General features: G+C 37.3%; 1 long non-coding RNA gene across 1 annotated transcript; it reads left to right on the forward strand.

Annotated features, from left to right (window-relative positions):
* Positions 1-22,384: 22,384 nt before the first annotated feature.
* Positions 22,385-26,164, forward strand: LOC136292958 (uncharacterized). The gene is made up of 3 exons (XR_010722022.1): positions 22,385-22,489; positions 23,322-23,505; positions 26,069-26,164. It is a non-coding gene; the product is annotated as an uncharacterized lncRNA (long non-coding RNA).
* Positions 26,165-26,578: the final 414 nt, after the last annotated feature.

The following is a 26,578-nucleotide window of genomic DNA, read 5'->3' on the forward strand; positions in this document are numbered from 1 at the left end:
TCTGTATAATTCTTTAGCATTTGAATGCGCAAGTTCTGAGGTGCTAATAACACTCCTGTGGTACTTCCAACCAATCCAGGAAAGAGATAGGAGTTTTTCAAAATGTATCTGCATTTTAAGAACTACTTTTGTGGGGTTTTGTGGTGTTCAAACTGAACACCAAAACGAAGTATGCTTGTTTCTTAATGTGTGATGCTTCAGAAATGCAGTGCGCTCATCTCTTGAAAATGAGTGCTCTAAAGCAAATGAAATTTGCCACACAAATATTAAAGGGCCCAAAATAAATTCTCATCTTTGACAACCCTGTCTGATACAATTATAAGCAATTATAAAACTATTGAAAAGCAGTTAGCTAGCATTTTCAACGCTGTAGCACAGGACTCCTAGCCAAGATGTGCATTGAGATATCTTAGATTTTAATGGAGTTGTAATGAAATATAATGACAGTAATAGTTACTGACTATGAAAGCACTAAAAGGCTTACCATTACCTTTTTCGCACAATTAATTTCAACATGATATTAATACAATGCTGGTACTTAGTATGCAAAAATAAAACTGTAAGGGCATATTTTCAAGACGTACTCTGAATATTTTTCTTCAGACTACTTCACATTTATTCTAGTATCAACAGTTACATTTAAATGAAAATGAGCAATTGCTCATAGAATATCAATGCAAGAAAATCAACCCTGCCACGTGTAGTTTCTGAAATGTTAGTTTAAATATTCAGTTCTTATCAACCAGCAAGAACAATAAATCACAGCACACTTCACGGATGATGTAAACTGTCAAGAGTAAATGTAATCATTGCTATAACTTTAATAATTATCTCTATGTCCTAATATATTAATATATTAATTCTCATAACCCTCGCTGCCCAAACAATTGTTTCAGCAGGAGTTTATGTACAAAGATACTACCTATCTTGAGGATTTAGAGTTGAGATTTCATTCAGTAAGGGTTAAACCTTAGTGTTCCCTAGCTAGGTACCACTTCAGAAGTCTTTCCACTGAACTGCAGGAGTCAACAGGTCTGTGGCACAAGGTACTTAAGATACATCAGAACAGCCATTGGCCTAGTTCTTCCACTGGAAGGATTTTCATGTGCTCTTCTTGGTGGTATTTCATTTGTTTATAATTTCATTTCCCTATCTGCAAAAGAGGGACACTAATGCTTTTATAAATTGTCTTCTTTTATTTTTGTCTTCTCTTGTAAAATATTGTCAGCCTTACATACAAGAAAAATATTAAAGTCAAATCCAGAAATAGTTATAGATTAGTAAATAGCTTCACTTTTGTAACTCTTGAAGGGCAGAATAGCATTTTTTTCTGTATTATTTAAAAAAAAAAAAAAGAGAGCGAGAGAGATCAGACTTGTTTCTTCTCCATATGAGTCCCTATGCATCTTTCCACAAGCAGTGACTGATGATTCAGCCTTTACCATGCTTCTGGACCTCAGACTTGACAAATGTCATTCACGCTGCATTTCAGTCACAAGAATGTTAGAAAATAATTGGACATTTTCAATATACAGACATTCCTGCGACACATCTCTGGACTGTAGACAGAGAAATGTACAACACTACTGAGCATTGTACATGAGTTAGACCCGAGAGCACACAATGGTTTACAGAATATTTTCGGCGTGGTTCACGAATATTTTTATGTTGTAGTGTATTGTTTTAAAATTAACACATTGATAAGAAGCAATAACTGGAGGGTCCTAGATTGTCAGGGTGTAAGTCAGCAAGCAGAACACTTTATTTCCATTGCCATCTTGGGCTGCTCCCTTTCCCTGACCAGTCTGCGCACACAGCAGCAATGGATGAGGGCAGGAGCACACAGCCTCGGTGGGGTGCTCCCCTTTGTCTTTATTGAAGACAGGCTGGAAGCGGGGCAGTGCTTGCAGGTGCCCCTCCATGCACCCCACTGCATTGAACCAGTGGGCTCTGCAGACACACAGCAGCAGCCCAGGAATTGTTTGATTGCAGCGCTGCCAGTGGCAGAGACATTACTTTTACATGGATTTACACCTGCACGGTGAATAAAAACAAGAGTGGTGCAGATATAACTGGCATGATTACACATTAAAGCAGCAGGAGCCTGTAACAGATGAGCAGACTGCCTTCAAGCCAGCCCTGCTCATTGTGGCGCTTGCTGTGAAGATCTTCAAGAGATGCTCTTGCCCTTTCTCTCTGACTTTGACCCCCCCAGCCATTTAATCCCAACTGATTCCTTTCCCACTTGTAGGACTGAGTAGTTTGTGCTTCCAGAGACACACAGCTGCAGCAAATCTCAGGTCAACAGACCAATTCCAATCAGCATTTCACTTCCATAGTGTGTGGTGCAGGAAAAAGGAAAAAGAGCAGATATTAAATGCTTTATTCTTATCTTCATCTGCATTTGGGAAAACATGCAGTGCAGCTGCAGAACACGTAGTTTTCTTCTAACATAGTGTAGGTCATTGGCTGGGTCAGAATTGTTCTCATCTTGTTCCAGTGTCTCTTTTACAGGTGAGAGTATACCTGGCAATGTCATGCTCTGATACTTTGACATGGTGTCTGCTTTGTGGGCAGATATGTCAAAATAGGAGGTCTAAGTCTCTGCTGTGAATTCTTCCCCGTTGAGAAAATGGCTAACAATTTTTTGTACAACATTTCTGTGTTGCTTTCTCTCTCTCAAGTTTATAAAAAGCAGACATGTATTAGAGACCTCAGAAGCACTGCTTTTTAGGAGATTCCTATTTCTTAGTGAAGTTTTTCACATTGGCAGTTAGTCAGGAGGAAGAGTAAAGAGAAACATAAGGGTACTCCTAGTGGAGTGAGACACAGAACTATAAAGAGGAATAAAGTAAAGAAGATAAGAGATAAATGTGAAGGAAGGAATGAGAAAAGAACGTGGAAGACAGAGAAAGACAGTGATAAATCCTGGTAGGGATTCATAAAGAAAAGTTGAAAACTTATATGAAGGAGAGGAATGTAAAGGAAAATACTGTAAACCATGGCAGGGGGTGGGGGTGGGCAGGGAGAAAAGAAACAAAAAATGGAAAAAGTATATGAGAGGGATAAGTAAAATGGGAATAAAGGTTTCTTCAAGACTGGGTTCTGTAAATGAGGAAAGGGAAGAAGATAGTGTGAGAGTGATTGTGCACAGACTGGAGAACAGTCTGGGGGGCAGGGATACAGTGCTGCCTTCAGCAAATACACAACACTCTAATCCTAAGCAGACACTGCCCAGAGCCTTTACACTTGCCTGAAATAAAGCTTCAGGCCAGATGATGAAGAGAAGCTAGTGCAGGTGCCAATTATCCATGATCTTCCTTTAACTGCAAAAGATGACAATGCATGAAGAGTTGACTCCCTGTACAGCACCTGAGACTGTGGCTGCAGAAATCTGGTAGCCCTGCCTCACCAATTGAACACTAGATTATTTCATGCTTTCTTTACCAGTGATGTTTAGCCAATTATCCTTCTATTTCTAAGCCCTTCATTTGCCTGATTATCATAAATTTCCCATAGCACCTTCCATAATAACCTAGGATAAACAGAAGCACCAGCATGTGGAAATTAGGGAAGAGAAACAGAACTGGAATTATATAATCATATCCTCCTCCCTACAGAGAGCCAAAAGGAAATTAATCTTTTGTTGTGTGCATCTGGGAACTTTAATAATATGGTAAAAATAAAAAACACTTTTACATAAGTCCATCTCTTAATTCATTAAGTAATACAGCAATATCATATTGCATAGGGATACACTGTGTTTAAAAATAAAAGCCAAAGCTATCCGTATTTAAAACAGCAGTTTTAAAACAGTACCAAAATCCTCCAATCTCTGTGATGTTTCTCTACCTTTAGAGGGTTTTTTTTCCACTAATATATTAGGTCTTTTCCAGTCCATCCTCCGTTTCTCTAGCCCTCTCCTCTCCCAAATGGAAGTGGAGAGATATGAAAACTGAGCAGAAAAAGAATAACTGTCTTCATCCAGAGATGTGTTTTTACCAGAGCTGACATAAAGAAATGAACTGTCATTCTCATCCTAAAAAGAAGTAGGAAGTATAGGCACAGAATTTTTAGGAGGCTCCTGCCTCAAGCTTGCAAAAAGTATTCAGCTGACCATATCAAAACATTGAGAATGGCTGAATTTAATTGTTAGGAAAATTTGCCTTTTTTCTTCCCCTTCAGTCGTTCCTTCCTAGTAACCGTGAATCTGCCATTATCATGACTCGCATGTAAGTCTGAAGATGAATTAAAAAGCACGGCATGATTACCAAGCACATCCATTCCACCAAAACACATATTTCAGATTTAGGATTCTGCCTGGGAGAAAAATAGGTATCTATCAATGGCTGTGAATTTGAGCAAGGGTAGCTGACTAAAGACTCAGGTGAAGAAGTACAGAGAAATATCTTGTGGATCACAATGATTAATTCCTCTGTGTTTATGGACTTCCAATATATTAAAATTATTTGCTTCCCTTTGTGTGTAAGTAAAGACTGTTCACTATTTGCCTTTGTGAGGAAAGGCTCAAATAAAAAAAAAAAAAAGACGACAGGCTGGTATTAATTCAGAAATACCGGACAACTAAATGGGCCTCCTTTTTTCACAGTAATGCTTCCATGCAGGGATAAATGTTGGTGCAGTTTGCCCTTTGCAAGTGCTGTATTTTTCTTTACATGCAATTATCCTCTTCCATACACACTTCAGTGAGTTATGGCTAGCATAAAGCCTGCAGGTTGCATGGCACACCATGCTTCTACTGCTCTGAAACTGCAACAAACCCACAAGGCCACTTTTAAAACCTTGTAAACCCCTTGAAGTCAACTTATATCGATTTCTTTACTATGCACCAAAGATGCCTTATATGACAAACAGAATATCCAAGTTTTTCTCATCCTACCAGCCAAAGTCACATGAAATTCAAAAAGTAGAAATGCGAAATCAGCTTCTTTTTCAGCAGTCCAGGGCAGTTGTGATTTAGATAAATTAGCAAGAAATCTTGTCTTCTCTCATTCTGTAAAACCATTCAAGCAGAAATGAGCTATTTACAAGTCAGATTGGTCAAATTCTATGTCCTCTCCAGTGAGAAGATATTACTCTAAACCATCTTTTAGTTCTAAAGAAAATCTAAAATACATTTAAAAATACAGATTTATAAAACATCTCTTATCATTGTATAAGTGGTAAACTTTCCATCTATATTGCCTTAGTGTAAATTTTACTTTATTTAACATAATGAAAATAAACTGCAGGTTTATTTCCTACATGCTTCATGACTGCTGTCACGGTTTTCCTTGTGAAATGCAGTTGTCACTAAAGACATGCTCCATTCAATTACACATCACAGTTTTCTCAAAAACATGAGATACTTCCTTGTTTTACAGAATGTGAGAGCTGAACTGTGCCCCTTTCTTTGCAGCTGATTCGGAGTGTATTTCCCAACACCTAAAGTCGGAAGCAGTATCGAAAACCTTACAATATATCTATTTAAATGACAGAATGAATGCCAAACTCCTAAGGCTCCACCTAAATCAACTCGTTCATTTTATTTGGTTTGGTCCTCAGAACTGGGGAATAAATAACACACCTTAATCTATTAATTTTTTGATGAAATATTGTACCTGGGGAAATCTTTTGAAAACATGGGCTATTTAAATGTTTGCTGCATGGAGATGTGGTAGATACCATAGAGGCGATTGCCACAAGAGACATATGAATCTTTAATTTGTCCCTCAGTGTCTGGATTTTCTGTGGAGGAGATCCAGAGAAAATCCCCAAACTAATTAAGCAGAAATCCAACATTATTAAGCTTTGTCTTGCGAGGCACAGAGAAGAGCAGCCTGATCTTAGTGGTGCACAGCAACTGGGACAGAGAACAGCTCTGCCTCAAACCCTTCCCTGCTCAGCAGTGTCTGCTGGACTCTGGGGCTCACTGCTCACAGCAACTCTTGGGCACCCTTTAGAGAATTACCCATCTCAGATAAATATTCTGGAGGGATTAGATTCTCACAATGTGCTGGATTTTATTCTGTCTGGGTTGAGTCTGGTCCATCTTACGAAATCATTTTCATAACTACTGTCATGTTGACAGCCTGAGGAAAGACAAAGGACTGAAAAACAAGGTGGAGTTGTCCTATGGCGATTCCTGTAGGTCACAACAGTAGCGGCAGGGGACAATTTTTATTGCTCCTAACCTGTTCACATGCAGATTTATCAATTCATTTTCCACAGACAATGCATTTTAATTAAAGAAGTTATGTGTGTTGGGGGGTGGAAATCACAAACAGGAAATAAAGAAAGGAAGACTTTTTTCTCTGGTGTGGAAAAAGGGCAATATTTGCCTACAGAGGTTGTAATAGTTGCAGAGAATCACAAGTGTGAAAAATGGCAAAATGAAAAACCATTGTGTGGTGGAATGGGCCAGTACCATTCATTGTTGGTTTAGGGCCTGGTTTCAATTTGTATAAAATTTCCTTTCATAAGACTGCCTTATTAAGATAACCCAGATAAAATCAAAAATGTTAACTTAATGGAAATAATTTGATTACATTTTGTTAGATCTTTCTATTAACAGTATTGACTTTTAGTGGTTTTGTTAATTAGACATTAATGGGAACATAAAACAATTAGCAACAGAGTGACCAGTTTAAGGTCAGGAGGCTTAGGGACCTGACAGCTAAGAGTAAAACCAGTCCCCTGAGGTACCTCCTCAGATTGGGCTGGGAAAACACTTCATTATGTCTGTGGAGAGGAAGTTCAAAAATGCTCTTTTGGGTTGCGTTCCCATCTTCATCTAAACTTGAATATTCAAATGCATCTCTCTTTAGTGTTGGATAAGCTATTGCAAACACAAGCTCAAGACATAACCTCATCCTGTGTGGTTTTTTAAATTGAATTTTGATAAAAACTGAAAATCACAACTGGTTTCTTAATTGTTCCCTTTCAGCATCAGAGACTTTTTCAATTACAGCAGAAGGCACTGTGCTTTCCCTCAGACATATTACCAGTAGTGTGGAACTTCCCTCAGAAAAACCCTCGGAAGTTCATATAACAATGTGAGAACTGTTTTAGAGGAAGAGCAGTAACCCATCTGCCCACCTTTCTAGCTGGTCTCTTTCATGTTCTCCATATCTTGCCCAATGCAATATTGAAAATAAATGAAATTTTCCTGCTGTTGCTGCAGCTGTGGTTTCTTCCAAGGAATCTCGTCTTCAGCACCCAACCAACAAATCCAGTTTACCAAAGTCTATTAAAAAAACTTTCAGCTTCTCTAGATAGGCATGAACTACATCAGAAACACAGCTTTCAGGACATAGGGCACTATGACATTTGCTGCACCAATATGTTTAGTGCTTTTCCTTTTAATATTAGCATATAGATATTTGAAGTTCACTTATGCATAGGCATAAATCTGAAGTAGCAGGCAGTTATTCCTCACCTTAATGTGCAAATGAAGCCTAACAGTCTTCTCTTTAATTACTGATGTTCTTCAAGTCAAGAAGTGCCTAAAGAACTGCATCTAAATTTGGCCTGGAGGAATTCTGGTAGGTTTCTCATAATTTAATCTTTTTTGGACATAACTATTCCTAAATGCATTAACAGTTTCTTTATTCCATACACGTTCTGTCAAGTCTTACTTTTTAAAGTTATGAGAATTATGTACTTCTTACTACAAAGCCTAACTCTTGAGAGTTAGGTTGTAAAATTGTCCAGAATATTGGTTTTGAGCTTGATCAAGTAGTTTTTCATTGTTTTCATCAACTCACTTCAGCAATCTTTTTTGTTTGGCATCATAAGGCACTTTATATAGCTTTCAGTACCATTTTTGTTCTTCTTTTTCACTCTTTCTCCTATTTTAAAAACATATGAGTCTGAAGTTTTGATCACAACTGAGGGGCTGACTCACCAATGCTATATGAGACCAATCTTTTCAAATTATTAAGTCATGTTTTGCTTTACTTTTTCCACAGAGCATAAACCAGAATGCCACTCAGAGGAGTATGCTAAGTTCTTCCGTATACCAAGACACCCTGACTGCTACTTTTGATACCTGGACAAGCAGATTGCGTGTCTGGTTGTTCCTGTGAATATCCAGGCCGCTAGGTTTTCACAATGAAGGGAGAAGAACCTGTTCTTTAATTTATATTCATATAGTTTGAGTGAAAGTACCATGAATAAAATACATCTGATTGGATATTTCTAAATTCTTTTAATATATAAAAGAACATGAGGCAAGGAGAGGGAAAAACTTAGTCACCATCCATGACTTTATTGTCTTAAGTGCTGCAGGAAAAAAAGAGATACATTGTACTGTTGTTTTCTGCCTCCTGATTTGTTAACTTGAGTTAATTTTATTTGCTCTTGAGTAGATTTTCCACAGCTGCCTCTTTTTACACTTGATCTTCCTGCTTGATAGAGTCCCACCACAGGCAAACCCAGCACACACGCTGCTCAGCTGCTGCCTGTGTCCTTCAGTCCTCTTTAATTGGTGCACAGTTTGCACTCTTCGCAGGGACTCCACAAGGACAGAATTTGTGCAGGCGAGTTGCCAGAGCAATCTTCACTGGAAAGGCAGATGTTCCATTCCGTCGGCTGGGTGGCTGCGTGGTCCTGCCCAGGGAGAACAGGAGAGAGCTCTGCCTCTTCCTCAGATCAGACACACAGTCAGCTCGCCACTAAGTCAGCTGCCTCCCATTTCTGAAGTGAATTGGTTTCCTCACCATTCATTTGGAAATAATTTGAAAGCAAAACAAGCAAAGCGCATCAAAATAATTGAAACCCTGGGTAAAAAAAAAGCTCCACTGAAGCTTTGAACACTTTATAAATTGCTTCTCAGTTAAGGCATTCTTGAAAGACACATACAGCAAAATGCTGTCATCTGAATTAAAAAAAAAAAAAAAAAAAAAAAGATGATTGTGCTTGTTAATTGTGTTTGTTTTCTTATGATTAATTTATTAGGGACAATTGAGAAAGATAAAGCATTTGAACTGATTTTCCATTTGTCTGGCTATTAAAGTTCCTCTGTGAAATGTATGTTTACTTAAAGTATCTCCAGCTACCCATTTACAATGCATTTGTTAAATTAGTTAAGAGACTTTAATTGGGCATTGGGGATTTGTTGTGCTATTCCCAATTCTGTTTACTAAAAATACATGAGAACAGTAAGCAATTTATTTATAACCTTATTATATTAGGCCATTACCAACACCAGAGTTTTTTTCTTAACATATTTTTAATTTGCATTGACAGAATTCATGTTTGTTTTTCTTTCTGTTTTTATTACAGCAGCCTGAAAACTGTTTCTAGTTAAATGCAGTGGAACCACATATTTTATTTGGAACAGTGTTCATAATATTTGGAACAGTTATCGTGGATGTGGAACCCCCCCAAAAAAAGGAACAATATTGAATCAGCATTGGAGAAAGCTGTCTTTCTTTTGCATCCCATTAAGGTAAATAGTTTGAGCAGTTACCTATATTTGAGGTTAAAAATGCACTGTACTTCACTGGCATTATCATCAAATAGACACTTCCTTATTTTGATCCGATCCTGGTCATTTCACACCAATTGAAACACAGCAAACCAATAAAACTCCTATGGCAAGGCTTTGATTCCAGTGCCCCTCTGTGTGTCTGCACCCCTCTTCAGACAGTCCATTCAGAGCCAGGATCAAGTTATTTCTAAACTGTCTTACTGTTAGAACCATGTCCAGGTAGATCTCCATGCTCAGCCAGAGCCTGGGGAAACTCGCTGGACAGCAAGACCAAGGAAAGTGGTTCATTCCCAAGAAACATCATGTAATTAAATGTTTCAACTTTCCAGAACTAATTTTTTCTGTCTTGTTAAATGCAGTTACTTTAACAGAATTTTCACTCCAGCTGACACTGATCTGTTGTGACGGGATGAGTAAGTTAACAGCTGTAAATGTTAACAAGTAATTTATTTAAGCTGTTACAGAAGTAAGTCTGCTTTTATGGTAGGGGAAATCAACACAATACTCCCTATGCCAAATATTTTTACTGAACATAATGTTGTTTGAAGCCTGAGTTGTTTTCCATAGCCCAAAGAACAGCATTCTTCTGTTATTAAAAAAATTGCAGTAATTTTTCAAAGGATGGTGTAACCCTGGTACATGAGGCTAGTCCTGAACTGGTGTGAATTAGCATAAATGTCATTTCAATTGAACTATTCCACTTTACACTAGCTCACAAATATGTATGGTTTAGTGAAGAAGAAAACCTTAAGTAAAACAAGATACTTCAGAGGGGGACATAAAAGAGAAGAAGTATGATCATCATAGACTTCACCATCATCCTGTCATCTCCCAGAATGCATGCAAGGTAATGTTTCTTCCTCTTTTCCTGCAAATTATTCTGATCTGCAGAAATCATTATATGTCACAAAACTTCAGATTGTGCATCACTTCATCTAATTTAAATTTGGGGGTTAGTTTACCTTTCTAGCTACCTCAACATCGAAAACTTCTCTTCAAACCTGGCCAGCTTTAGTTCTACTCTTTCATTAGAGCTATTATTGGTTTTTTGTGGAATGCTAAGCCTCATCCCTTATTCTGAGAGCCTAAAATTAGTGACAGTCTGTGTGCAGAACCAAGGACTTCTTGTAAGACCACAAATTCTTCCTGCTGAACTAGGACCTGGTTTTATTTTTAAAACATGTTCAGAATAGTTTTACTTAGGTTAAAACTTTTATTTTTTAAGAGTGCTCCAAGCGCATGGAAATAAAAGTGAAAAAACTTAATGAGTCCTTTTGGGGTTTATGACTGCGCTCAAAAGCTAAGAAAGAATGGAGGTGATAAACCAATTGATAGCGCTGTACATCTTGGCAAAAGCAGCACAGGGGAGGGTATTTGCCCGACTTTGATGGAAACTTACTGCTAAATCTTATGTTCAAGAACTAGAAATGAAAATTAATACACTTGTATGATTTTTCTTAAAAGACCATACCTATTGAGAAATGTATAACAGCAGTGGGAAAACATGGAGACAGTTTTAAATAGTGAAGATGTTATTTAAATTGCTGAGTTGATTTTTACGTTGTTTACTTCCATGTTATTTCACATAGCTTAAAGCAAATACAGTTTTAAATCCTGGGCAAGATAAACACTGGTTAGAAATTTTGGAGAAAAAAAAAAGGCAAGTAAAAATGACAAACATCTCATAGAGCTTATCAGGAAGTGTCAAGAGCAGCCTTCTTGGTGAACAAAGAGTTTAGCAGCCAGCAGCTAATATTCTCACAATGCCATCCTGACAAATTTAGCACTCCAGATCCTGAGAGCCCAGATTTATACCCATCTGGCAATACTGAGAGACAAACACTCGTGTATCAGATGTGCTGCAGAGCTCACATTCCCGTGCAGAGAGGAACAGCCATCCTGTTTTGATCTCAAGCTATCTCCAAGCATTGAGCATTTCCTGATTTCCTTGTCCTGGGCATTGTGCTCTGCCTCAACAGGGGAGACACATCCAGCCATCTGAAGCTGCTGGAGAGCACTCACAGACAGGCAATGTGGGGAAGCAAGCTCATGCCAGCAATATTGAAAGATGCCTACAAAGGACATGAGAGTTGGTTTTTGTGGCACGAGTGAACAAATGCAGAGAGCAAGCAGAGATGACAGACACCTGTAAGCTGGCTAACACAACTTCAAGGGATGAATCTAGGGTTACACTCCAGGGAGTTTCTTGCACAGGAAATACATTTGCAGTGATGGAGGAAAATGTTTCTTTTCTAATGCAATCAGTGTTGGTTCCAGTCTTTCCCAGGTGCATAATTTCATTTCTATACTAAATGCAATGGCAGAACATCAAGAAAGAGATGGGATCTTCTGATCTGCTCATTTTCTTCCTGCAGTAGGAAAGCAGGGCAGCAGAAAAACATTCCTTGAGCAAGTGACTTCCTCTTGACCAAAAGTGACCTTAGCAGAAGCTCATAGTGTAGACTTCCCACTTTATTTATCTAAGAAATAGGAATAATACCTTCCACACAGATTTGGGGTTTTACTGATTACATCCCTGACTGGAGGATGTCTGTCTTTAACATTTCTAAAGTGTCTAAAATTATTGGTCTATTTTCATATAGGAATTTCTCCTTATACTTCTCATGTTCACGGGGGATCTGTGCCATTTAAGAGTCATTTTTATCATAACAAGAAAGCCCTGTAGTGAAAAAAATATATCATTTGCCATGGAATTAATTCCTTTGAATAAAAATGCCCCTTTTTCAGTGTAACTAGAACTCAGGCTCATCTCAGGCTTTCAGGAAGTCTTCCTGGAAAGGAAAGAGAACTACAAAAAACTCATCCATCAGACTGCACAAAGAGCCACAAGGACCAACCAGTTAAATGAAGTCAGATTACCTTCTGCAAAGGTTGATCTAAACTTTTGGCCCTGCAGTGGTGGGAATGAGGAAGGAAATAAGAAAAGAAAAAAGAAAAGAAGGAAGGAAAAAAGATTGAGGCACACAGAGAGTATACAAGAGAGAAACTACTCTACAGATGTCTAACTTACAAAAATGCTCTATGTATAAGCAAGGAAAGAAGCAAACACAACAGCCAGTAATTATTACCCAGAAAGAATATTAGTAAACTAATAATAACAGCAACAAGAACTGTAGGAGATAAACTGTACTTGAATCATCCAGACTGAACCATAGTGCTGAGGCCTGTAGAGGCTTGTGGCGCAGATAGAAATTAGTGGCAAGTGTGTGTCGCATTTAGAAATTTCACTTAAGGTGTTGCTAAGGTCAAAGGGTTTCATAGTATAGTAATTGCTGTGGACATAGTAGCTACCTTAAACAGTTTATTAAACAATGAGTGTTTGCATTCTTCGCCGTGCCATGTACCAATGAGAATGCATCTGTAAGTGTAAACTATATAGAGTGTATAAAACCTGCCATCTTACACAGAATACAGGAGAAACGTAGCAGTAATCATATTGATCAGACCTGCGTTTGCTTTGCCGACTTCCCTTCATTATTTCGGGGTTCCCCTGCGACTTCGAAGAACCTTATAGTCTCATTGATTTTGGCAGCCTTCACAATATAAATTGCATTGTTTCAAGGGGCATCCCTTCCCAATATTCAAAATGACCCTAGAACAGGCCTTGTGTAATACTGCCATGCTATGAAGTGGAAATGTTTATACATTCGTTTGACTTCTGTTATACACACATACCTGCATTTAGAGGAGCAGTTCAGTCATGCATAAGAATTTGTAGTTAAAGAATTCAAGTCATACTTGTCTAAGCATGAGTAGCTAGATTTTCAGGGGAACTCAGGATATAACCTCCTCCTTGTTTCAACAGTAACTAAATAACAATGACATATTTAAGTTTCTCATTTTATATGCAGGAAATTAACTTCAATCATTAACTTCCCCCCTCAAACATACCAACCTATACCATGCATATACAATATATGTATGCCTATATACCTATTAGTCTCTATTGCACACACTCACACTTTCAAATAATGAGGTCTAATGAGCCCTTTGAGACACACAAATGATTGAAAATATAGAACACCAAATTGTCATGTTAATGACACCTCTAAAGGGAACAGCAGGAATCAGAAAATAAAACTAGACCAAATGCTCAACCTAACAACTCCCCAGTGTGGTATGGCAGTCTAGGAGAGTATAATAATGAGATCAAATATAAGTTGCAATATGAAAAGTGAAAATTCAATATGCAATGTGAATAACACAAAATTACATTAGCAAAGAGACATCCTCTATTAGTAGAATATTCTACAGTGTATGAACCCACCTACTTTATGGAACACACCCAGGGTCTTTTATATTTCCTAAATTTACCTTATGGTAGTCATTTTCATGTGAACCAGAACACTTCAGAGGCAGTAAAAAGCCATGTTAGCAGAAGGCCTCCACCTTCATCCTTCTCTTCAGAGCTGGCTTCAGAGTGTGTCTGCACGGACATTCTCCGCACAGAGCCCAGACTGGGCCCAGAGACCTCCCTTGAGCAGCACATCGAATTTGGTAGCACCAACACAGGGCAGAAGCAGTAGTTGAGAAGGAAACTCAACCATCATCTTATTGCAGCTGGCGCCAACACTTTACTGGAAAGCAAACATGCACAGGCTACTGCTGATGATGAACAAAAATCCTTCACATAAATAAAATTAATCCCTATGGTATGCAGATACCCTTTTCGAAGAGAAACTGTTCTTTTATTTGATATGCAGTCCCCTGAAATCCCCTAAAACCACGTAATAAGGAAAAAATATAGTAATTCCATTTTCTTCTGATATATTGGGAAGTGAAACTAAAGGTTCATCATGTATTGTTTGCTTCTGAAATGAAGAACAAAGAGCATTGCAGTAGAACACTTTAAAACAGCAACAACATATGACAGGATGGGGTGTCCCTGGCCGTTATGGATACCAGGGATGTCAAGTCTCCTCCTGCTTCTGTCTAGAGACATTCTGTGCAGCACAGTGCTGGGAAGATATGGCTGCACTATTTGCTCTCATTTGTGTTTCTGAATTGGATTTGGCACAGTAGGGAACAGTCCTGAGCAATTTATTTTCTCCAGCCATGCTGTTCACGTCCTCTCACGCCTGGGGACTGAGAGGAAATCTTTGACAGGTAGACAGCTCCCTGTGTATAAAAAAAATTCCTAATGTCAGCCAGAAATCAGTAGTTGGCCAACTGCAGTAAACACAGTGAAGTAAGAGAAGCAGCAAAAGAAAGATATTTGAGATGAATTTGCATCCAGGGACAGTATATGAGACAAGTGGCTGCCGACCAACACACCTGAGTGTGCAATGGGGACTGGGAGTTTGCCATATTGGTATTTATATCTTAGGTGGGATTTCCTGCCGAGATGACCAAAGCTGTACTCAGAGCTTTAAATGCCATTAGCTGGAGTAATTTATTCTAGTCAAATAAAAATGTCACTAATGAAAACTGTTGTTGCTGACATGCTGATTGTTTGCAACACTGACACATGCCAACACCAGCTTTAATGAAGTTGTTTGGTTGTTTCTCAAAGAAATGTTGCTCAAAATGATACATCACTGAAAATTTTCTTACATTCTTACACAAATTCTATGCATACAGCTCCATCTGTTCTATCTAGGAATGTTTTAGCAAGGCTACATTATTTTTGTTATGACTAGAACTTAACTAACTTTGCAAAAGACAGTATTACTGAACTTTAGGTATTAGGTCTTTTTCTTGCTTGCTGACACAGGCTCTTATTTGTTTAAGGCACTTAAAAATCCTCTATTTATTTAAAACTAAACTTGCATTTCTTTGCATTTCCATGAACAAGAATCCTTTCTGGAATAAAAACACTCACCCTCGTAAAGAAAGCAGGCTGTTTTTCTACAGAAAGACCAAGACATTTAAGTTCCAAATAGTTATTTTGGCCAAATGATTACATTCAAACAGCAACAGAAGACATCATAATCATCATTCAAATCTTTACAAATATTCCATAATGCTGTGCTCAAGTGCCAAATTCCACACGGACGTGAAAATAAAAAAATATATAGCTGGACATAAAATAGTGAATTGTCTCTCCACCATAAATGATATTCACAATAGTTTTAATAACAAGGGCTTTTAGGGAAAAGAAAAAAAAAAAAAAAAAGAGAGAGAGAAACTATTATACTAATGTATCTAGTTCAGTACAGGAATAGCTAATAAATAGGTAAAATTTCCTACAAAAGAATTTATTAGAAGGAATTGAACAGTAAATCTGGAGGCCTTGAACTTGCAGGCATTCCAGTAATTTCAAGTTTTGCATTTGAGAAACAACTCTGCCTTCATTATTTTCTACTTCAGTGATTCTGAGGAGGAAGAATTTAGGTCAGCAGTGAGTCTGAGTTACTGCTGATAACTCAACAAATAAAATTCTGCCCTATACTTCATTCTAGGAAAATAAGGGAGCACAGGGCAAGGAAATTACCTATCTTTTAAGACAGGTAGGAGACAAGAATCTGTTAGCCATTGCATTTGTGTTTTGAAATTACTTTTGAAGACACAGTAATGGACTTTCCATATTGAGCTTGAGACATGTAAGACAGCATCAGGGACTTGGCCATGTTTGCCTCTGTTGGTCCATGGCATGTGAACCTCATACTCAGATAATTTAACAGGTATATTTGGGACATCTGGTATAAGAATTAACTAAATGGTGATAAGAAAATGCTTTAACTCTGCTAAATATGGCAGTGACTCAGAAGTACAAGAGGAAGGATTTATTTTCCTGTGGTGGTGAGAAGAAAAGTTGAGGGTCTTTTTAACTATTTGTGGCTTTTCTCCCATAAGTTCAGTACATTCATATATGTGGCTAGTTTTGCAATATATTAAAAATAAATGTCTATAAGAAAACATTCTTGAATTTAAATTATACTGCTGTAACTGTGCAGTCTCAGGACAACTGTAGGTAGAGTTAAAAGTCTCCTCTCACTCCTCAGTCCTCTGGTCTGAGAAAAGAGTTTGGTGTCCTCCAGGGAACACCAACATATGCGAATTAACACATGTTGAAAAACATTACTTTAGTTCATCCTTAGCCCTGGTGGCAACTGCCAGCTTTTCAATTGTGCACATCCCAGTGAAACCACCAGGACTGAGGCACACTCTTCTGCTCTGTGTCATTCACCATAGGTGAGCATAAAACTAAGGACCCAACCATGCAAAAATCAGGCTTCACACTGTAGTAAATTGCCTTGTAAGTTTTATTGGCATTTATACTTTCATTTCTTTCTTTTACTGTCTCTCACCACATTTTTTTTCTCTTATATAGAAAATATGTGTGGTTTTTTGTTCTTGTTTTTTTTTTTACTGAGTTTACCTAAGTGCTCTTTCTTGACTGTAAAGGAGAAAAACAAAAACCTGGATGGAAAAGCCATTACTTTTTAAGTACTTCTTCCTTGAAAAACATCCAAGGTATTCAATATGTTAATTAAATTTTAATTAGCCATTTCCTTTGGGCTAAGAAAATGCCTATTTTATTGCTAGAACAAGGAACTTAGGACAGCATGACGCAATCTTTAGAAAGCTGGCTACTAGTTGTTCTTTACAGGAGAAAATAAGCCACTCTCACATTAGGAGAGGAAAGTTATGCTGAAGTGTTTAGAACTGCAAAATGTACCTTGAGCTAGCACAGAGCAAAAAAAGGCTTTGATGTTTTAATGTGTGTTCCTGCAACTATGTGTTCTGTGTTGGCAGAAAAAAACAAACACTTAGGAGAATCTTTGCACCTTTAGTCAAGGAAAAATCCCAGCCCCATCAAATCTGCAGGTTGAACGGAGTTCGCTGCAGTCAGGATTACACCCAAGTCATTTGTCCAACCTTTCTTCTTAACTCTTCATCTTTGCACTCTTTTCAAATCAGTGTCAGAAGAGACCTAAACAGAAACTGAGTTTTGGCTGCCACAGTCAAAAAGTCTGAAAATGAACTGAGGTAGTCCTCATCCCCTTCCCTATGCCCATCACATCCAACCATAAAAGTTGTCTGTCTGTCCCTCAGTTTCTCCTGGATGCGTATTGGAGTTCACACTTCATCTTTTCTTTCCACTACATCTGGAAGGATCATAGCTGATGTTCTTTCATCATCATTTGTGTGCAGAGCTTTCCCAAATCTGTATGAAGTTAGCATGCTACAACCCTTCCCACATCTTGTCCCATCTTCTAGTCATCTCCCTGCTTTTAGACACAAGTTACTTTAAAATGTGTCTGAATTTTCCATCGTGCTAAATTTATATTAAAACCCCTGCTGCTGGCAAAATCACTTTTAATTCAGACATGATAATGTTAGTTGCCATGTTTGCAGTGAGTAACAGGTTTTATAAAGCCAGCTCAGCCTCCATTCAGCACAAAGGTCATTCCTACTTCATTTTTATGATCTTTGCCCATCTCCACAGCAGAAAGATGTCAGTTCCTTCAGTTTTCTTTTAGGTGAAGTCACATTGCCAGTCACATATTAAAGATTTGAGGTGCTTAATCATATTTGATTTAAAATTAAGTGCTTTGAAAGGTTTACTTTTGAATTTCCATTTGCCAAAAGCGGAAAATCACATAATTCTTCATTTGCAGTGTATAAGAAAAAATTACTTCTACAGAAGCAAGGTTCCTGTCTCAATCCTTGCATCCTTATCACATTAAATAAAAAATAAATTTGTGCTTTACGGTAGTACTGCAGACATCACAGCTCTCTACCAGCTAAGATACAATATTACAATGAGATTCATTTTGCCAAAAAAAGTGTGAAATCATTTCACTATTAAAATAAGATGGTACAAATTTTCAAAGTCGGTATAATTGAACATGCTTTATTAGAATGTCTTAAAGGGACATGGCCAAGTGAAAAGGCACATTCCTAGTTTTGTAAAGTGAGATAATTCCTTGAGCCACTGGAAAGAATTGATTTTTGTGTCTTTTGTTACAGAAGTGTATTAAAAGTTTAAAGATGAAATAGGCCTATTATTTCATCCAACACACAGCAGTATTTTCACAAAAGCTTTGTTGAAGAAAAATTTTAAACAGCTCATGGAATAGTATTTTCAGTGTTTCTTTTATCAAATATTTTGCAATCTGCTAAATTTTAGTGTAAGGAATTTTTCTTTTTCTAAGTCTACCCTCTTTCATCCAACAATTTGAAATATTTTCAAAATGAAATCCTGGAAATTTTGTTACTGACTTCAAAATATCTGTGTTTTCCCTCTTAAGGTTTGGCTACCTTTAATTTATTTTTTTTTTCATATATAGCTTTTGTGCAACCCCATTAAAAAGCATTACAGAGCTTCCCAGATTTGGGTTCATTTATCCAGCTGAAGAACTACTGCTGTCAATAGCTTCTTCCCACTGTTGTCTGCAGGGCTATGAAGTCAGAATGAACACATTCATTCCCCTTTTCAGCCCATTCTCCCCTTTACTTGCTGACATATAAAAAGTCAACTCTCTCTCCCCTGTGTTTATAAAACCCATGACATTTCTTGGGCACACAGAACCATGCAGAAGGTATTTTGGTCCACATGTAGACACATCTGGTGGAAATATGCCTGGAACTAAAAACTTTAAATGGTGCTTTGAGGTCCTTTGAAAAGTTTGTCTGAAGTACAAAGTGCCATTACAATATCTATTATTTGTCCATGAACACAATTCAAAGCAACAGTAAAAAAACAGGCACAACAAATTATCCAAAGAGAAGGTAGGCAGAGGAGGAACAGGAATTCTTCTTCCTAAAATACTGTTATGCTTTGTGGCTCACACTGAATACCTGACCAGATATTGTCAAATCTGTTCCCCCATTTCTTTGTCATCGGTTTGAGAAAGGAGTGAATCGCTGAAAAAATCCCAACCTGGTCTCTAAACCTCTGATCTATGGACAGATGTAGAATATTTTTTTCTGATTGTTTCTGGTATCATCTGCATGTCCCCTGTTTCTGGCACCATTACTCACTGCTGTCTTCCATTCTATACATCACTGAGGAAATATCTTTTGAAAAGGGAAGAAACAGCAGCAAGGTGGGAAAGCAGAGGCAATCAGGCAAATCTGTTTGGAGCCTCCTACAATGTAAAAACACTTATTGTTCCACTTACCACAGCAAAACCCTGATGCACATTTATCTAGATTCTGCCTCTCTGAGGCCTTGCTTGAGTGTTGTTTTAACACATTTTCATGGTTGGCTGATCATTTTCATCATTCACTTCAAATATGCACTGATGTGTCATTAATTAATATTAATGACAAGTTGTCATATAAGTGCAAAGACTATGGGAGTCTATACATGCTTCATTAAGCTAATATAGCTTAAGAAATTAACTGGACTCCCAAACATGTTGGCTATTGACTCCAGTAAGAGTGAGTACTTAACACTCAACTAACTTGGTGTCAAGTATACTATAAGGATGGAGAAAAATGAATTTTGCAAAATCTTTCACATTCCTAACAAAAGATTTTAATGTATCAGTTAGTGCTGAATCTTCCTGTAAGTGTTTAAATTTCTAGTTATAGGAAAACACATAGAGCTGTTCATCCTAGGAATCTACCCTAAATGAGTTAAACTCAAAGGCTGCTACATCTGTATTGCAGAAATATGGAGATTATAATCCCAAAATACACACCTTTGGTATCTCCAATTTAATTGCAAGATGTTTTGGAGATATCTTTGAACAGGGTGTAGAGCTCGTGTTGGTCTTTGTGTAAGATAGAAGTTGTTTGGTGCCATGATGGCCTAGAATTAGCTTTGATTTCTGTTGCTAGAGTAGATAGTTAATTGTGAATAGAGACATATGGTCTGCATATTTGAGTTTGCAAAGGAGAACAGCGCGTGGTTAAAAAGTTAGATTTCAAATGTGATTTCCTATGTAATTTTTTGCTCAGAAGTTATGTTTTGTCAGGGACCTCAGCATACGGAGATGGCAATAGAGGATCCACTTCTGGAAGGGGCCCCCTAAAATATCAAGTCTGTCTCAGCTATTATATTTAACCATGATCATAAACCAATCAAGCTTAATAGCTTTGGTTTATTACAAAGCTTTATTAGAAAGTTGTATTCACATCTGATCCCTCTGAAGATTAGAATCATCTTTTTTATATATTCCTAAATGTATTCATGGCCATTTACTCCTGTATAGTCAGTCTTTGGCTAATGCACCAATTCCATTTCCTTGGTGTTTATGGTGTTTCCTTGGTGTTGCTGATGTAGTTAGAAACAATTCTCCAGTCAGTTCTCACTTGACTTTATTTTAAAAATGTGTGTATTTTAGTCCTCCTTATCCTGATCATAGGAAAGTACAAAAATTAAAAATAGATGGAATAAAGGAGAATTTCAGTGGGTTTGCTTTTTCTTTTAATTTAAACAGCTCAGATATCAGTTAATGCTAAACTTCCTGTTTGCCCAGACTAGATCAGCCCTTCTGAGCAAACCGCGTTTCCCACTGTGCTGACCTTTTCAGATGAGAGGACTGACTGAACAGCTAATACAGCCACTTCATGGTCTTTGGGTGTGCAGGCAAAGCAAAATCAAAGCTATAGGAAGGAACTTATGATACTGATGGAGAAGTCATACTTCTTAACTGTATATCCTATGAAGCTGTGAATTTTATTACTCAAACTAGAATCTTGGATTAGCATCACAGCCAGTACATAACTATAACACAATACATAACTACAACACAATACATAGCTGCTCTGGATTTCTCCTTCTACACTGGACAACTAGCAGCACTAAAATTATAGCATGGTGGCACCTTTGAGGGAAGTGGCTGGACTAAAAGCCTCCGAAAATTGTGCTGCTAATGGCATCAGAAGAACCTAGGTCAAGTGATACTACAAAGGCATCATTTTTCCGGGAACTGACAAGATTTGCTGGCTGGGTAAATCAAACCACGTTCCACAGTGACAGATGGAAAGGAAATTACTCTTGCATAGGCTTGAGAAACTTTCTTTAGCCAGCTCTCTATCACTTGCCAAAGTGTGGCAAGTTCAGCTGGATGGCAGCTGCAGGCTGACTGCCCAGGTCCTGTTTAGCAAGGCAACAGAGGCCTTTTCCCTGATTTAATCAGCACTCGAATGTCACTCAGCTTCAGAGTGCAGAGTATTCATAAGAACTCAGTCCTGCTGTGTTAATCAGAGACTCTGGTTGTTGAATTAACGTGCATTGTCTGAATAAGTACTTTTTCCCAGTGACTTTGACTTTTCCAGGATAAGCAGTTCAGTAAACTGTAACAGAAGTGCTGCAGATATCTGTAAGATAATATATGCAGAATGATGTGATAATTGAGATGAAATAAACAGTCACTATAGTCGATCTCCCAGAAGGATGCAGCACCACAGACACTTTCAGCAGGAACATCAAAAGTCAGTCAGCCAAGCTGAAAATTAACTACAAGCAAGTACAGACTTCAGTGTCATGGCAAACACAGCAAGCTACAGTGATGCTTTAAAACACAGGATTAAAATGCCATTGAAAGCCATTAATTGCTTTGGTTCTTTCCATGAATTGAGAGGCTAATCAAATGATGGCACCTAATAAAATATTTTGAATATAAGAATGCACTAGGGCTCTTTTTGTTTTCTGTTATTCTTCACATTTCTAGGAATGAAGTTACTTGGGGAAAAGGAGGAGAATGATTTTTCCACAAACATAACCAGGATCTTTCTGGCACATTTTCTTGAGATGTGGTCAACAAAGAGGGCAGCAAATGGCATTTTAGTTTTGCTAACTTGGTCAGCTTTAACTTAGAGATTTTAGCTCTGGTCTAATGACACTTAGGAAGATAAGAATTGACCTTTATGAGACTTCTATCATTCCAGAGAAAATTGCTTGGTGCAAGAGGAACCTCATGGAGCTCAAATGCCAAGTGAACATGTGAAATAGCAGGTTTTAAAGTGAAGTTTCCACAGCTGTCATGCTGGTTCGACTTCAGCCACAACTCTGAATAACAGGAAAACAGAACTTTGTATGGAAACTGCTTTTCTGGCCTTTGGCAGAATACACCAGTAAGGCACTTTTCCTTAACTTTGGTTCTCCCTCCTGTTCATTCTTCTAGTTTTTTCTGTTCTCTCATTCTTCCTGTGCTTTGTATATTCTATTTTTTAATTATAATTATTTAAATTACTTAACATTTTTAAAAATATTTAAGTAAGATTTAATATCTTAGGTACAGTGAAAGGATTCGAGCTCCAAAATCCAACTGGAGCTCTGGTTATCTTGTCATTTGATTCATGATATAGGAAAAGCTGTAAAACACTTGCACCAAAAGCAGGGGTTATTTGGTTTTTTGTCACTGATTATAGATGCAGATCAATCAATTAAAAAGTTTTGTAAGAAATACAATACACTGCAGATTAACTATTTCTGAACTGCTATTACAAAAGTCAGAGGATACTTGTAAATTGTTTATATAATGAGACTCTAAACACAAGATCTCCATTTTGTGCCTTAAACAATGCTCTTCATATTTCTTTTGCTGTATTTTGGATGCCACTTCTTTGGTTATTAGTATTGTTTTGCAGTAAAAATACACCTGAAAAGCAAAATGAGTCTTGCTACTGTGCTTAGATTCTGAGATATATCAGAGTGAACTTCTGCTTGAAAAGAAGATTTAAGGTATGGGATCCCACAGAAGGCACCATCCTCCCAGCAAGACTTTCCCCAATAATCTATTGCATATGGCATAATGGTGTCTCACTCTAAATTTATGTCTCAGGTTAGGCACATATCTTGTTACTTTATTAGCCTGACTAATATATCTTACTTCTTTGAGGCCCTGTGATACTCTGAATCTATGAAAATTAATCCAAAAAAGTGTTACCTTTTGCGTGTTTACAGGACAAGAAGACTTTGCTGGAGATTCCCAACTACATAAACAAAATTTGCAATGTGAAATGTAAAATTATGTGAGAAGAACACAAAATAAATCCACGAGGAGATAGAAAGTGCATGAAAGGTTTTTGCTACTGGTGACAAGAAAAGAAACAACACATTGGACACAAATGTAAGCAAATGTTTTAAGGTAAGTACGTGTTTCTTGGGAGAGACTGATGCTCTCATCAGGTTCTACAGATTGATTCATTTCAATCCTGTTGACTCAACAAAGACTAAATCCTTCATACTTTGGTTTGAAATCACACCTCATATTTACTTTTTTGAAAATACTGATTCTAACACCAAGCCCGAGGTACTTCTAAGAGACTGTTTCAAAACAGACAAGAAAGAGAAAAAAAAAATCAGATTTTAGACATATTTTAATGTGTTCAGGATTTCCTTAAGGGATTATTGTCTGCTTTATTCCTCACCATTCCTGTTTGTTTGGTAACCATGAGCAAAGACATTGTGTAGTCAATCCTGCTTCTTTTCCATTTGCACTTATTCATATTCTGATAAACTGGACAGGTTGCCTTTATAGCAAAATAAGACTATATAAAATAGTCTCTAATGTTTTACTTCAGAGACCAAATGTGTAAATAGGGTGTGAAATAAAGCTTCTTTGATTATAGGAAATATAGCAAGTCTTGGCTTTCTTGTGTATTTTTAACTGAAATGAAGCTGAGACAATCAAAGGAAGAAATTTCAGCTTCAGCAGGATATGTTGATGAGATCAGATTTTTTAGTGTCTTTGAACCACAACTATTTAGAATTGTATCAAGTGCGATGAACATCAGAATTAATTTCTTGTCGTTCATGGTGATATCTGAATTTTTATTTCAAGTGATGTTGACAATTCACAGAAATGTAGAGCTTTAGCACACAGATCATCTCATTAACTTAAAGGTGTCTCTTCACGTGCTTAAGCTGTCACACACTGAGTCCTTTGGTGGAATAAATAAGATAATACTTTACTTTAAGAAGGATCAGAAAAAAAACCCACTTCTAAAAACCTCAACTTCAAGAAGTACAAAAGATTCTTAAAGGAACATTAAAATATATGGTATAGAAGCTTAAACAAAAATTTACAGATGCTATTCAGATTTATTTAAATTTACTTCAATATGATACTGAATCAAGCCCATATTGCTGAGCTATGTAAACAATTTCTCTACCTATTAACTGATTCATTACTTAATTACAACTTTGTTAATTCCTTTGTTAGTATGTATTTTCTCCTGATTTATACTGGCAGATCAATACCCCATGTCATCACTGTTTTGGTCTGTGTGCTCTAGTTATGTGTAAGTACATGAAAAATCAGCCATAGCTTAAAACCCACACACATTACAGAGGTTATCATAACTTTTAGGAGCAGTGGAATCCACAGATTGTGCTTTGCCTTCTCTTAAAGACAGACTGGGTTTGAGCTATTCTGATGAAAATGTTTATCACTCCTGAATCACCTTTTCTCGCCATCCATTGCTACAGTACCATCATCTGTGCAGCTAGTGCCACTGAATTTGAATTATTCTTCAGTCTTACTACCAACTGGATGAGATAAATGAATTCAATATTCTTCTCCTTACAGATGAAATTAATTTAACAATTCATAACAGTTGTAGACAATCTTTTCTTTGTCCACTTCTACACTACAATCCATCAAAGTATTCTGCTTGGCATTTGAATTAATGTAACTGAATTTGTGGGCAACAACCCTTTCTGTCATAATGAGATATTTTGGTCTTTGATTTCAAGTCTATTCCATAGTCTGGGCATTTTTACCCACTGCCAGTGAACTTTGTTTCAGATATCAAAATAGAGAGTAAAAACCATACACCCTAACAGTGTGTCACTTGTAGTTCTAATGTCCAAATGAGTTCTTTTGATTATTTTTTTAAGAAAGACCATCTTTAGTTAATTAGAATTCAAGTTTATGCAAAATATTTTCATACCACTTTGTTTGTACTGAATGAAAACACGAGGGCTTTTCTTTCTGGCTGAAAAGATGCCAGCAGGAGCAAACTAATGAGCCCCAAAAAGAGAACATTTGTACAGCTGGAGTCTGAATGTTAGCAAGCTGCTTGTTTTTGATTGACATTGTAACAGTCATGGTGGTGGAAGGTGATCAATAATACTCCCTCTGTGACAATGTAAATAGTATCATCCAAGAGTGATTGCCAAGCAAAAATATTCAGAGACTCAGCTCAATTTGGGTAAGCATCCAAGACCTCAGATCTCTCTTTTAAGTGCCTTACCCTTTGGTGTCTCGAAATTTCATTCAAAAATAGGTTGATCCGTGCACTGTTTAGGGCATACAGGATTGTTCTGGTATATGGTAGGCAGGAAGCATGATAATAAATAAGAACAGTTTTTAGAATTAACAGCTATTAAGCTTTTAAAAGTTTAACTCTGGAAAAGGAGTTTTTTCGCCCGCTGTTTACTTTGAGTTAGATCATTCTTCACATCAGCTTCCACCTGTTGTGTATTTAATACACAGAGCAGCTACTGTTGATTTTCACGCTGATATATGCAGCAATATACACAACCCAGATTATTCAAAAATTTTACAGGATGTGTCTACATGCTCTTAATTCAATTCCAACAGAGACAGACTTCCTTCGAAATGAGTAAAATAGAACCCCATCTGAATACACAGGGCAATGGTTTGTCACTATTTCAAGACTGTGGGTTTTTTCTCACCAATGCAGGAGTACTGCTGGAGTGAGAGGCTTCAAAAGCAAAAGAAGGAAAAAATATGAGCACTCATAAGGCGACTTGAAGATGAGATAGGAATACTTAGAAAGATGGATGCATCAAAAAGGAAGATAAGTAAGATTATGAAGGCATGAAGACATGAAGGCTGCAGATATAGACCATGAAGGGCTGTAAGCAATGTTTTTTTGTGTTTTTCCCAGGTAGTAGGAGTGCTTTGCCCACAGCTAAAGGAATGAGATTCAATAGTTTGGAGAAGTAGAGGTTTTTTCATTTTTATTGTGCTTTTGGAGTATTTAATGCCTCACTAGACCTAAAAAAACCCTAGGGTCCCATGCTCATTTCAATTCAATTAAGATATACAGGCTGGGCAAAATATATATCGATAGGGAGCCACATTTTCAGAAATAACTGCTTATCTGTGCACTTTTTAGCTCATTATAACAGGCTCATGGAATCCAACTTTAAATAAGAGCTGTTGGTGGACTAAATTACAACACAGTATC

Source organism: Chamaea fasciata, unplaced genomic scaffold (genome assembly GCF_029207755.1).
Source record: "Chamaea fasciata isolate MVZ Bird 193981 ecotype frontalis unplaced genomic scaffold, bChaFas1.0.hap1 SCAF_8, whole genome shotgun sequence".
In the NCBI taxonomy this organism is placed as follows: Eukaryota; Metazoa; Chordata; class Aves; order Passeriformes; family Sylviidae; genus Chamaea; species Chamaea fasciata.